Genomic DNA, 4,886 nt, shown 5'->3' on the forward strand with positions numbered 1-4,886 from the left:
ATTGCGGTAGTTATGGCGGTGCTCATTGAGGCAATCGTTACCTTTGACTCAAACTGTTCTTTTTGGTCTTCCCCAAGCTCCACAAGTGTAGTAGCATCGCTGGCTCATGGTGGGAAGTTGATAGCGCAGAAAATAAGGCCAATTTCAGTTTCAAGGAACCTTCTGGAATTGGTGAGGTCTCCATCCAGTCACTCAAATGTGCAGAACACACTAAAGGAGGGTCACTGGGATACCTTGAATAAAATGAGAGTGAGGACTTTTCAGTTATCAAAATACCAATATACAAAAACAAAAATCAGGTTAAATCTTAGAAAAAGAGCACAACCATAACCATTTAGAAAACTCAAAAAAGCATTATGGTCTGAGCGATGATCCACATAAATACTTATCCGAATGGCAATGATTTGCCACAGTTAAATTAAGACAAAGCCATAGGTATTACAAAGTGAGGATTCCAGCGTGGAGAAGAGCAGATTCTGCATATAAATATTTACATATAAAGAGTTGCTTAGACAGGTCCATAAAGGAAACCCTGCTGACTGAAATGAATGCTTTGGCTGACTGTAAAATTCCCATGAGGAATAACTTAACTCTCCATATATTTAACTGAAAAATATTAAGTTTTTCTTACCTGAAAAGAAAATACTCACAAATGAAGTCAACACAAAATAATGACCAAGTCTGCTTAAAAGTTCATATACTTAGCTGGAGGATTTACATGATATGCAGGGCTGCCATATGCAAAGAAGTGAAGTATGTGCTTTAAAGTAACTGTTATTAGAGCTTCTAAGCGTTTCTGTACTGAAATAGGAGATACATTTACATAGCATATCAACATAAGCCTACTGTGTTTTTCTGAATTAATCTGAGAGGATCTGGGATGCTATTAAGTATGAGGGAGGGAAGTAGGCAAATATTGCTCCATCTTTTTCACCACGTGCCTTACAAAAGGAGCACATATAAGGTATAGTATGTAAAAGAGAGGAGAAGGGTGACTGCTTTTGTAATTACTGTGTCACCACGAATAGTAACAAAATCTTTGAAGATGAATGCTACTTTAAGCATCTTGATTTTATCTCCTTTTAAGTTACCAATCTGGACAAATGGCACAATACAGGAGCCTAGGAAAAACAAGAGTATGTCAGAACTGGTAACCACTTAACATGAAACTTAGACATTCTAAATTAAAGACTGACAGCCACTCCAGATGTCTTCTTTTGATGAAGAAAGGCAATGCAGATGCACCCCTTTTGTTTCTGAAGCAGATTCTGCCCTGATGTTGGCCTGAAGTATTGACAATTGTGACAGTGCCACAGATCTTTAGACTGACGAGAATGAGACTTTCAGGTTCTATTAAACTGACTGATTCAAAGGAGATACACTAGTTTGGTGCATAACTTCATTCTGCCAGGCTGTGATTTCTGCCCTTCCAAAAATAATCTGAAAATTACAGGTTCTCCCTGTTATCGTTTCTGGCCACATTTATACAATTTAATGCTTAACTTTTGCTTACTATATCGTTCAACCTAAAGCTTAGTAAAGCTTTGATTTTAATGAACAACAAAAGAATCCACAATTTCCTGAAATATTGATTAGTTTCACTATGATACATGTTTCCACTGTGTGATGGTCCATCCCAGCTGCCTTGAAGCCCAGAGAAGTTGACCAAGCTTCTGGACACTGTTAACATACAGCTTCCTTTCCTTCCTGGCATTTGTGGGTGTAACTGCATATTTTTGTTACTTGATAAAGGTTTGCCAAAGTGGTCTTGAGCCAATTCTGTTATATTTCTTATTAATGAATGATAATTCTTGATGCAATGCTGTTTGAGGGGAGAAAGATCAAGGGCAGTCAGCCTAGGCTTGCGACCTTGCCTTTTACACACCACAATTTCTCCAAATCCCCTCCAGCATGTCTTTGACAAAAACTACTTTTAAATTTTTAAATGATTTTCTCGTGCATGTAGGAAAACTTTGTAATCCATGACCCATCTTTGCTCCTAGAGGTCTAGTATTTTCCTGGAATTCACTTTTATACCAAACCATGATACAATCACCTGTTGAACATCATTTTTTTCTGCTCACATCATTGTTTTCTTTTTTTTTTTAACTCATTATTGGCCCTAGATTGCCCCATCCTAACTTTTTATAAAGTGTTGTAGGCCCTAAAGTGTCAAGAATGGATGTATATTTATGAAAAAATGAAGGTGAAAATTTAAACATTAAATATCTTGTGTTTACATTGTGTGTGATGGAATACGGTCAAAGTCAATTTTGAAATCACTACTTTATGTGTTAGTTGGCATTTTCCATACATTTTTCAACTTTATTTGAATTGTGGTTGTATGAAAGCTATTGAGCCTCCACAAGTCTGTTTAGGCTCCTTTTTTAACTATGTGACATTGTGAAGTGCTGTTTAAAGCTTTTATTTAATGTGATCTAGTAACACATATTAAAGTATCTGTTTTGTTTATATGTGACTCGCTGTAACAAAAATACTTAGTAAACAAAAATGTGATAACTGGCTTTTTGAAGTAACTAAAAAAATGTAAAATGCTCCAACTTTTTAATCAGTTAACTATATCTCAAAATGCACATGAATCTTACACCATTCATGCATTTTTTAATTGGATTTCTCTTTCTCTTCCTTGTGTTCTACAGTGACTTTCACCAACTTTCCTTCTTCATCAAATAATCCTCTTTCTCCAGACAGTGAAGTTGGACTCCAAAGCAGGCAGAATACATTGGTGTGACCTGATGACAAATCCTGCATTAAATTTTAGTTCAACTCTACCCAAATCATTAACTCTAAACTTGTTCTGTGCTACATTGCATCGTGACCTAACGTAGGTCTGAGGGGCAGTTTGTCTAGATTAGACAGACTTTGAGTTCCACTTTCCTAAAGACCACAGTACTCAGAGGGTTGTTATTCTATCTTCTTTTATTAGCTGGACTCAGCTTATTTTATTTATATGTGGTCATTTATATTATTACTATTGAAAGAATTAGAAAAAGTCTATAGATGCATACTTTTTTATCTGGCGGTGTTTTGTACTTTTAACTTTTATTTGCCTTATCGGGTTAAAAATGCAAAGTGCTCAGAATTTAATTTGTTGATGCACATAAAATGTTATTTATAATTGATCATGCATACAGCATCCTAAGCTTGGAAGAAAAATTACTTAATTCCATAGACAGATAGATACATAGATTGATAAAAGTTATTCAGTCCTTTATTGAAATCTAAGTTCAGTTGACCCACATAATTAGCTTTTGCTCAGTACTTAAAAGTAGTGTCTAAAAGTGATTTCTTGAAGCCTGCTACAAAAGCTAAGAGCATCTATGAGTGCTTAATAGCTGTCTGCTGCTTACATTAATTGAACAGTTGCTAATTCAGCTATTATTTCTAAAAGGACTTGTTCAAAGAAGCTTCTCAGTGGCAGTGCATACATAAGGGAATTGTCTGAAAGTATTATTGTGAGGACAAAAAGCTTTTTAAACTGGAAAAATGGTTTACAACATGTAAACCTTTTATAAATAGCTCTTTTCATGTTCCGAGTGTCATATGATTCAATACCATGAGGCTACTAAAACATCAAGTATTTTAATTTAAGGACAACACTCTAGTAATATGATTAAATGGAAATTAAGCACAAGAAAGCTGCCTTTGTATTATTTAATAAACAACTTTTAAAGATGTGTTTGTAGACACAAATCTATGATAATAATGGTCCTGCACTTTTGTATGAAAGACATACTAAAAAGTATACAATGTGTGCAGTTATAAGTATTTTATGACTCTGAATTAGCAAAGCAATTTTCCTAGTGGAAAAGGGCAAAAAAGTTGAATATCTCCCAGGTGGGTCCGAAAACATGCAAACGTCTTCACACCCCTATTACATTTTATCCTTTGTTGTAAAGGCTAAAATTAAAACAAATCATTTCAGACACATCCATTAGTATTAGACTGAAATCTAGTTTATTGTTACTGCTTTTTTTAATAATCCATTTATTTTTTACTTAAATATTGTTGGTTAGATCAAAAGGTTCTGATGGAATTTGTTTTAAATTCACCTTTTACATCAGGATGTGTAGACTAAGGAAATATTTTTTGTGGTGACAAGACTAATAAAAAGCAAAGCCCTCACTGACTGACTGACTGACTCACTCATCACTAATTCTCCAACTTCCCGTGTAGGTAGAAGGCTGAAATTTGGCAGGCTCATTCCTTACAGCTTACTTACAAAAGTTAAGCAGGTTTCATTTCGAAATTCCATGCATAACGGCCATAACTGAATCCTACTTATATACTGTAATAATAATACGCCAAAGACATCATAAAGGTTTGGGGCAACCACCCATATATTGTTTTTCCCAGCTGCAAAAGGGTTTGTTGTATAATAAATCTGAAGTGCATTTCACAGAGTTCAAACTAGAACTGGCTATAGTAGCCCAAGATGGAGGCTTTAAAGGCCTGGAGAAGAACTGATGTCATCAAAATGGCTGGAACCGGAAGTGACTTCAGCCAAGGGGCCGGCTTTGGAAGCGATGTCAGCAAAGGGGCCGGCTTTGGAGGTGACGTCAGCAAAGGGGCCGGCTTCGGAAGTGACGTCTTCTGAAGCGCCGGAACCTTGCAGGATTTCCCAGGAAAGGTCTGTAGGGAACTGAGAAAGACAGTCAGCGCACTCCACCACCCCCTGGTCAGATGTTTCATTACACTTACTCAGGCCCTTTAGCTGCCTCCTACTCGCACGTGTGTGACAAGGCCCCCCCCTCAGCCCAGACCCATCGTCCTGCACCGAGAGGTCGGGGGCACGAGAGAGAGCATCAGCGTTGGCATGGTGAGAACCCTTACGATGAATTAGCGAAAACTTGTAAGGTTGAAGG

The sequence above is a fragment of the Polypterus senegalus genome, chromosome 1, assembly GCF_016835505.1.
Source record: "Polypterus senegalus isolate Bchr_013 chromosome 1, ASM1683550v1, whole genome shotgun sequence".
Taxonomy (NCBI): Eukaryota; Metazoa; Chordata; class Cladistia; order Polypteriformes; family Polypteridae; genus Polypterus; species Polypterus senegalus.